The sequence below is a fragment of the Cebus imitator genome, unplaced genomic scaffold (assembly GCF_001604975.1).
Source record: "Cebus imitator isolate Cc_AM_T3 unplaced genomic scaffold, Cebus_imitator-1.0 Scaffold42, whole genome shotgun sequence".
Taxonomy (NCBI): Eukaryota; Metazoa; Chordata; class Mammalia; order Primates; family Cebidae; genus Cebus; species Cebus imitator.
In genome coordinates this window covers 15887035-15896142 of record NW_016107357.1, presented here as the reverse complement: position 1 = coordinate 15896142, position 9108 = coordinate 15887035, and the positions used below count along the sequence as shown (strand labels likewise).

The 9108-nt window shown below is 49.4% G+C and overlaps 1 protein-coding gene across 1 annotated transcript in view; it reads right to left on the bottom strand.

The window, feature by feature from the left end:
- TBCE (tubulin folding cofactor E) overlaps nt 1-2340 on the bottom strand; it is a 67148-nt gene extending 64808 nt beyond the window's left edge. The window contains exon 1 of the mRNA XM_037737813.1: nt 2195-2340. The gene's annotated coding sequence lies outside the window, so the exon portion shown is untranslated. The remainder of the gene's footprint in view (nt 1-2194) is intronic.
- Nucleotides 2341-9108: the final 6768 nt, after the last annotated feature.

Here is a 9108-nt window from a genome sequence, read left to right as displayed (position 1 = left end):
GAGAAGGTAACAGTCCCCAAAATATGAGAGGTAAAGAACTGAACCATGTGGACATATGAGGGAAAGGAATACCAAGTAAATATACCCTGAGACTAGGATGTGCTTGAGGAGGCCACAGAGTGGAGCAAACAGGAGATTAGAACAAGATGAGATCAGAAATGACGCAGAGCCACAATATATAAAACTTTATAGGAATAATCTACTCTAAAGACTTTGGCTTTTACTCTGGGTGAAATATGTAGTCCTTGGAGAATTTTTGAGAAGAAAGAGATAAATCTGATTTTTTCTTTTTTGGAGATAGAGTCTCACTCTTGTCACCCAGGCTGGACTGCAGTGTGCGATCTTGGCTCACTGCAACCTCCGCCTCCCAGGTTCAAGCTCTTCTCCTGTCTCAGCCTCCTGAGTAGCTGGGATTACAGGGGCCCGCCACCACGCCTGGCTAATTTTTGTACTTTTCGTAGAGACCAGGTTTTGCCATGGTTTTTAGAAGGATCAATCAAGAAGCTGTGATACAAACAGACTGAAAGAGGAAAGAGCAGAAACTACTGCAGTAATTCAAGTGAGAGACAATGTAACTTGAACAAGTGAAGGTGATGAGAAGAGCTTGGATGTGTGGACAGATTTTGAAGGTGGAGAGTCCATAGGATTTGCTGATATATCTGAAAGAGATTAATCAGGGATGACACCAAAGATTTTGATCTGAATAAATATTACAATAGTAACAATGAATATAAATCCAATAAACCTGCCAGTCAAAAGGCAGGCTGGGCCAGGCGTGCTGGCTCACACTTGTAATCCCAGCACTCTGGGAGGCCAATGGAGGTGGATCACCTGAGGTTAGGAGTTCGAAACCAGCCTGGCCAACATGACAAAATTTAAAAAAAAAAAAAAATTAACAGCGTGGTGGTGCGTGCCTGTCATCCCAGCTATTCAAGAGGCTGAGGTGGGAAAATTGCTTGCAACCAGCAGGCAGAGAGGTTGCAATGAGCTGAGATTGGGCCACTGCACACCAGCCTAGGCAACAGAGCAAGACTGTCTCAAAAACAAAAACAAACAAACAAACAAAAAAAGCTATCCGCTTTGATTTAAAAAAAAAAAATCCCAGGGATATACTGCTTACAACAGCACATAAATTATGAGCATACAGACAAGTTAAAACTTTTTAAGTTTAAGATGAAAAACGTTATAAAACAAATATCAAAAGTCAGTGGCCGTGGCTTTATTAATGCCAGACAAAAGAGAAGTCCTCTCTCTTCATCTCCACCTCCACTAACTTTATCTATCAGTTTGGCAATTTGTTAACCCTGTCTTCCCGCCAAGACTGCTTCTCTGAGGAGCTATCTATCATACAAGCATTTGGATCCACCCACAACTTAGAACAGTCCCCATTTGGTAGTAAACACCAAGTAAAAATATCTACTTTAGGCCAGGCGCGGTGGGTCACACCTGTAATCCCAGCACTTTGGGAGGCCGAGGCGGGCAGATCATCTAAGGTCAGCAGCTCGATAGCAGCCTGGCCAACATGGAGAAACCCCGTCTTTACTAAAAATACAAGAATTAGCTGGGCGTGGTGACTCATGCCTGTAGTTCTAGTTACTCGGGAGGCCGAGGCTGGAGAATCACTTGAACCCGGGAGGCAAACGTTGCAGTGAGCCAAGATCGTGCCACTACACTCCAGCCTGAGCAACAAAACAAGACTCCGTCTCAAAAGAACAAACAAACAAACAAATAGTTGCTTTAAGTGCTCTCCACCTACTTAACGTTATTTCTCCGTCATAACCAATGTTAAGTGATTCAGAACGACGGGGCTGTTCCTCTAAGAGGACACCTTGTAAAAGTTGTTGGTCGCCTGTACCATATTCACCTCTTCCAAAGTGACATGCCAATTCTCCGAGAGAAGCTTAACATGCAAGGGATCACATCCGGCTACTCCTAAATAAGGCCTTCCCGGAGGCGCAGGGCGGTCCCAACCCAGCCAGCTGGCCCGCCTCCCGGCACACACGCTCTCGCCTTCGCACTGCCTTCGGGCCGGCACAGCTGGGTTGGGTCAAAGACACAGCGAGCAGGCAACGCCCGGCTCTGGCAATCTGGGAAGATTCCAGGAACTGAAGAAAGAAAAGGCCAAGAGCACTGCCCGGAGACTCACCCGCCAGGAACGCTCGTTCCGTAAGCTCCCCGAACCTTTGAAACTCACCTGCGCGCCGAGAGACCAGGTGTTCTGAGCCGCGGCACCTCCCGCAGACTGTCCAGCAGCGAAGCTTTAAGCTCTGGCCGGAAGTGCTGTAGGAAGGCCGGAAGTCCCGCCTCCACGGAAGTGAGCTAAGGCCACTGGAGCATAGACGTGAGACTCAGCGACTGTGTTGGAGACCAATGGCGTCATACCCTGAACCCCGCCTCTTAGCGGGGGGTCCAAGCGATATCCTATTGCTGAAACCTGGGATGGCAGAGCAACGCAGGGAACGCGCCTGTTCTACTTTACTAGGAAGTGAGTTAAATCCGGTAAAAGGTTCAGTTTCGGCCGGGCGCGGTGGCTGAGGCCTGTAGTCCCAGCTACTCGGGAGGCTGAGGCAGCAGAATCGCTTGAATCCGGGAGGCAGAGGTTGCAGTGGCCTGAGCTGAGATCATGCCACTGCACTCCAGCCTGGGCAACAGAGCGAGACTCCGTCTCAAAAAAACAATAAAAATGTAAAAAGTACTGACTTCAGAACAGCACAGGAGGCAGATTTGAGCTGGACTCCTGTCTCTTTGTTGGCTGACTCACAATAATGCTTATTGCTTGAACTCAGGAGGCGGGGGCAGCAGTGAGCCGAGATCATGCCACTGCAATCCAGCTGGGGCAAGAGCGCCAGACCCTGTCTCAAGAAAGTTTTTTATTGACTCAAAATTTCACCCAAACGGCCAGGCACAGTGGCTCACGCCTGTAATCCCCACACCTTCGGAGGCCAAGGTGGGAGGCTCACTTGAGCCCAGGAGTGGGCAACAGAGAGACCAATTCTCTACCAATAATAATAATATATATATGTATACACACACACATATGCCAGGCATGGTGGTGTGAGCCTGTAGTCCCAGCTACTCAGGTGGCTGAAGAGAGAGGATCACTTGAACTTGGAAGGTCGAGGCTGCAGTGAGTTGTGATCATGCCACTGCATTCCAGCCTGGTCGACAAACTGAGACCCTGTCTGAAAACAAAATGAAAATAAATAAGATGATTGACCATACTAAGGGTTGATAAGGGTATGGAGGAACTGAGCATATTGTTTGGCTCTCTCGTGTTGTTGGGAATGTAACATGACACAAACATTCTGGAAAACAGCTTGGCTTTTTATTTATTTATTTTTTTTTTGAGATGGAGTCTCGCTCTGTTGCCCAGTCTGGAGTGCAATGGCGCAGTCTCGGCTCACTGCAACCTCCACCTCTTGGGTTCGAATGATTCTCCGGCCTCAGCCTCCGGAGTAGCTGGGACTACAGGTACGTGCCACCACACCCGGCCAATTTTTAGCATAGACAGGGTTTCACTTTGCTGACCAGGCTGGTATGAAACTCCTGACTTCCTGATCCATCAGCCTCAGCCTCTGAAAGTGCTGGGATTACAGGCGTGAGCCACTGCTCCCGCCTGCTTGGCTTTTAAATTAGGCACATCTCTTGAGGCACTCACCTCGCAGGCTGTAGCCCCCACTCCTTGCAGTCCCGTTCATCCTCCCGCTCACTTCCTTGGCGTGCTGTCCTCCTGGCGCTGCGCCTCCTCCATGGCGTCCTCCCGCTTCTCACCCCGCAGGACGCCTTGCAGTGGTCTCAAGTACAAGTCGCTGCACCTGCGCATTCAAAGCAAGGCTCCGGTGTTTATTGAACCCACCTGGAACGGAGGCAGCGCGTGCTCAGACCCTGCCAGGGGCTGGCCAAAGCAGCCTGAGACCACCCAGCCCCAGCTAGTGGGGAGGGCACAGCTGCAGCTTCTAAAAACCCCACAAGACTAGGCACCATTGCTCACACCTGTAATGCCAGCACTTTGAGAGGGCAAGGCAGGTGGATTACCAGAGGACCGGAGTTCAAGACCAGCCTAGCCAACATGGTAAAACTTGGTCTCTACTAACAAAAGTTAGTTGGACCTGGTGATGCATGCCTGTAATCTCAGCTACTTGGGAGGCTGAGGTAGGAGAATCACTTGAATCTGGGAGGCGGAAGTTGCAGTGAGCTGAGATCATGCCACTGCACTCCATCCTAGGTGACAGAGTGTGACCCTGTCTCAAAAAAACATAATAAAAAGTCCAGGCGTGGTGGCTTACGTCTGTAATCCAAGCACATTGGGAGGCCGAGGTGGGCGATCACTTGAGGTCAGGAGTTCAAGACCAGCCTGGCCAACATGGTGAAACCCTGTCTCTACTAAAAATACAAAAATTAGTCAGGTATGGCCCAGCATGGTGGCTCACACCTGTAATCCAAGCACTTTGGAGGCCAAGGCGGGTGGATCACCTGAGGTCGGGAGTTCAAGACCAGCCTGACCAACATGGTGAAACCCCGTCTTAAAAAAAAAAATTAATCAGGTATGGTGGCACCTGCCTGCAATTTCAGCTATTCAGGAGACTGAGGTGGGAGAATTGCTTGAACCTGGGGGGCAAAGGTTGCAGTGAGCCAATATCGTGCCATTGCACTCCAGCCTGACTGACAGTGAGACTCCACCTCAAAAAATAAAAATAAAAATAAAAGGCCGGGCACGGTGGCTTACGCCTGTAATCCCAGCACTTTGTGAGGCTGAGGCAGGCGGACCACAAGGCTAGGAGTTCAAGACCAGCCTGGCCAATATAGTGAAACCCCGTCTCTACTAAAATATAAAAATTAGCTGGGCGTGGTGGCAGGCACCTGTAGTCCCAGCTACTTGGGAGGCTGAGGCAGGAGAATCACTTGAACCTGAGAGGTGGGGTTGCAGTAAGCCAAGATCGGGCCACTGCACTCCAGCCTGGGTAACAGAGCGAGATTCCTTCTCAAAAAAAATTAAATAAATAAATAAATCCAGACAGATCAAACAGGAGCTGGTTGAGGACTATGAGACCCCCTAGAGCCCAGTGCTCCCAGCTTGCAGCCCTCATCCCCTTCTTAAGGTGGTAGTGGTGCCCAACCATGCCAGTCAGTAGGCCAAGTGAGGAGGTATGAGTGGGTGGGCCTGGAAGCAGGGATACAAAGGGGTGACAGAGAGTAGAACAGGAGGGGCCTTCCAGATTGGCGACAATCTGGAAGCTGCTAAGAGCCTGTCTGTCGCCAGCAGAGAAAGAGCAGATCCTGTGCAGGCTGCAAAGTCCTTGAGTTGTGGGAAAGTCGAGGCATCAACCACTCAGGCCTCGAGCAGGAAGGCTTTGGGGTGCAATGTAAGGCAGGGAGAGGGGCCCTGGCCTTAAGACTTTTTGAGGAAGTTTTTTCCAGAGGAAATTAAAACAACCAGGCATCTGTTTATAAATCCCTTTCACTGCATTAATTGTTCAAAAAACACCACATAGGGCGGGTGTGGTGGCACATGCCTATAATCTCAGTACTTTGGGAGGCCAAGGCAGGAGGATGACTGGAGGCCAGGAGTTCAAGACCAGCCCAGGCAACAAAATGCAAAACCTCATCTCTACAAAAAATAGAAATAAAAAAAGTAGCCTTTTGCTCCTGCATGTGCCTGTCGTCCCAGCTCCAGGCACGTAGGCTGAGGTAGAGGATCACTTGAGCGAAGGAGTTCAAGGCTTCAGTGAACCATGATCACAGAACTGCTCTCCAGCCTGGGTGACAGAGCAAGACCCTGTCTCAATAAAAAATAAAAACACCACATAGGATCAGGCGCAGTGGCTCACGCCTTAATCCCAGCACTTTGGGAGACCAAGGCAGGCGGATCACAAGGTCAAGGAGTTCAAGACCAGCCTGGCCAATATGGTGAAACCCCGTCTTTACAAAAATACAAAAATTAGCTGGGCGTGGTGGCATGCACCTATAATTCCAGCTACTCGGGGGGCTGAGGCATCCCTTGAACCTGGGAGGCAGAGGTTGCAGTGAGCCAAGAGTCTTACTGCACTCTAGCCTGGGTGACAGAGTGAGACTCTGTCTCAAAAAATAAATAAATAAATAATAAAAACACCACATAGGCCAGATGTGATGGCTCACACCTGTAATCCCAGCACTTTGGGAGGCTGAGGCGGGCAGATCACCTGGGTCAGAAGTTCAAGACCAGCCTGATAATCATGGAGAAAACCCATCTCCACTAAAAATACAAAATTAACCAGGTATGGTGTCACGCGCCTGTAATCCCAGTTACTTGGGAGGCTGAGGCAGGAGAGTCACTTGAACTAGGGAGGTGGAGGTTACGGTGAGCCAAGATTGCGCCTTTGCACTCCAGTCTGGACAACAAGAGCGAAACTCCATCTCAAAAAAAAACTCTGTCCCAAACAAACAAACAATAAAAAGCACCACATAAACACAAGGCCCCCCCATGCGACTCTCTGTCACCCCTTCATAACTCCCCTTCCAGGCCCACGCTCTCATATCCACTCACTTGGCTGACTGGCATGGCTGGGCAGGGCTACCTCCTTAGGAGAAGGTGGGGGCTGCAGGCTGCGTGCACTGTGCTCTTAGGAGTCTCATACTCCTCAGCAAGCTCCTGTTGATCTGTCTGGTGCTTAGGGGTAACCCTGAGGCAGGGGCTACAGGTGGTGGTGACAGAGATGACACCTTAGGGCTTGCAGGTGGCAGGTCCCACAGTGGACAAGGCTGGCTTGGAGGTCTGCCGGTGGCGAGGTGCCTCAGTAACCCAGTGGGGTCCTATTCGCCATGTTGGCCAGGTTGGTCTTGAACTCCTGACTTCAAGTGATCCTTCTGTGTCATCCTCCCAAAGTGTTGGGATTACAGGCATGAGTCACCATGCCCAGCCACTGATGCATTGTTGAGGGGGCTTGGGCAGATGGGGGAGGCAGGTTTGGTGCCACATGGGGGAAGGTGGCTGGTGGTGAAGCAGAGGATGGGTTCCTATCCCCCATTGGAGTGTTAGACATCTTTGTTGGGGGAGTACCACCAATCCCAGAGCTTGATACTGAAAAGGGGGTAGTGCATTCGGGATTCTGCTTATTCCCACCTGGGGCCCCCACAGATGAGGCAGCTCCTAACTCTTGGGACCCACTGGCGGTCCAGACACAATTCCCCCACCAGCCACCCCATCAGGGTAGAACGGTGGGTAAGAGTGAGGGACCCCAGGAGGGGTCAAGGCTGGTTTTGAACTCTTGGGCTCAAGCGATCCTCCCGCTTCGGCCTCCCTAAGTGTTAGGATTACAGGCATGAGCCACTGTGCCTGGCCAGTAATTTTATTTGTGATAAACCCCAAAGAGGAAACAATTCAAATGTCTATCAACAGATGAATGAATAAATTGTAGTATATTCATAGATGGAATATTCCTCCACAATAAAAGGGAGTGAATGGTTGATCTATGCAACAACATGTATGAATCTCAAAATAATTATGCTAAGTATAAAAAAATAAGGGCCAGTCATGGTGGCTCAAATCTGTAATCCCAGCACTTTGGGAGGCCAAGGCAGGCAGATCACTTGAGTCAGGAGTTCAAGACCAGCCTGGTCAATATGGTGAAACCCCATCTCTACTAAAAATACAAAAATCAGCCAGGTGTGGTGGCATGTGCCTGTAGCTCCAGCTACTCGGGAGGCTGGGGCAGGAGAATTCCTTGAACCTGGGAGGTGGAGGTTGCAGTGAGCCAAGATCATGTCATTGTACTCCAGTCTGGGCATCAAAGTGAGACTCCGTCTCAAAACAAACAAACAAAAACAAAACAAATGACAAACACTGAGAGGTTATTTTGGATGGGTTGTGAAACTGACAGGGGCGAATGGGATGACTAGTGGTTTTTTCTGTTTGGGCTGTTCTTGTGTTGCTATAAAGAAATACTTGGGCAGGCTCAGGGGTTCAGACCTGCAATCCCAGCACTTTGGGAGGTTGAGGCAGGCAGAACACCTAAGTAAGGTCAGGAATTCAACACCAGCCTGGCCAACATGGCGAAACCCCATCTCTACTAAAAATACAAAAATTAGCCGGGCGTGATGATGCACGTCTGTAATCCCAGCTACTCAGGAGGCTGAGGCAGGAGAATGGCTTAAACCAGGGAGGCAGAGGTTGCAGTGAGCTGAGATCATACCACTGCACTCCAGCCTAGGTGACTGAGCAAGACTCCATCTCAAAAAAATAAAAAATAAATATAAAATAAATACTTAAGGATGGGGAATTTATAAAGAAAAGAGATTTAATTCGCTCATGGTTCTGGACAGTACACAAAGCATGGTGCTGGCATATGCCTCTGGTGAGGGCCTCAGCAAGCTTACGATTATGATGGAGAGCAAAGTGGGAGCAGGCGTGTCACATGGCAAGAGCCAGAGCAAGAGAAGCTAATGGGGAGGTGCCACATACTTTTAAATAACTGGATCTTCCATGAACTGACCGAGGGAGAACTAACTTATCACCAAGAGGATGATGTCAAACTATTAATGAGGGATCTACCCCTGTGATAGAATCACTCCCACTAGGCTCTACCTTTAACACTGGGGATTACATTTCAACATGAGATTTGGAGGGAACAAATATCCAAACCCTATCACCCTTATTTTTGCATCTAAAGTCTGGAACCTGTGGCTTCCTCCACCTTATCTCAGCCCTCTTGAAAATCTTCTGAACTCTCACCTGTTTGCTGTAACTTCCTTGATCACAAACACAAGAGTTAAACTCACTACAACCCAAACCTCTTCTGCATTCTTTTTTATTTTTGTTTTAGAGACCGAGTCTCACTCTATTGCCCAGGCCGGAGTGCAGTGATGCAATCTTGGCTCACTGCAACCTCCGCCTTCCAGGTTCAAGCAATTCTCCTGCCTCAGCCTCCTTAGTAGCTGGGATTACAAGCCTGCACCATCATGCCTCGCTAATATCTGTATTTTTTATAGAGACAGAGTTTCACCATGTTGGCCATGCTGGTCTTGAACTCCTGACTTCAGGTGATCCACCCGCCTCGGCCTCCAAAGTGCTGGGATTGCAGGCATGAGCCACCGCACCCAGCCATGGGTGCCCCAGCTTTTTTTTTTTTTTTT